Raw genomic sequence first — 594 nt, 5'->3', positions numbered from 1 at the left:
GAAGAAGAAGAAATAAGCCCAAATGGGTATTTCTAAAAGCCTGGTAAGAAAAAAGGGGTTTGACCCATTTAACATTTGGGGGTTGTGAGATATTGCAATCTATGCTTGTACATTGTGTTTAAAAATTTGTAATTAAGAGTTTTTTGAATTTCATGCATAAAATGGTTATAATCTATGCTTCAAAAGTTGTAATTAAGATAATGACCTAAATGGTTATATATGTAGTGTGTATATATATATATATATATATATCTATACTATCAAACAAATTTAACAAAAGTCTTAAAGTCTTAAAATACTAAATGACCAAGATACCCTTTATATCACTTTTTCACCCCCTCATCTCCTCACATACACTCATCCCCTCACATACACTCACCCTCTCACAACCGACTTTTTTAAAATTATAATTTTAAATTTACACTTTATACCCCTATAATTAGTTAATTAATTTACTTTACGTCCTTTACTTTTAAATGTTTCATTTTAAACCTTTATCAAATTAATATACATAATCGTATATCAATTAAACATGTTTAAAAAATACATTTTTATTTTAACAAGTTACACCATTATAATCGTCTCGTTAATACC

Source organism: Cynara cardunculus (assembly GCF_001531365.2).
Source record: "Cynara cardunculus var. scolymus isolate 2C chromosome LG 10, CcrdV1, whole genome shotgun sequence".
NCBI classification, from domain to species: Eukaryota; Viridiplantae; Streptophyta; class Magnoliopsida; order Asterales; family Asteraceae; genus Cynara; species Cynara cardunculus.
The sequence above is the reverse complement of the archived record's forward strand: the minus strand, read 5'-3'. Positions refer to the sequence as shown.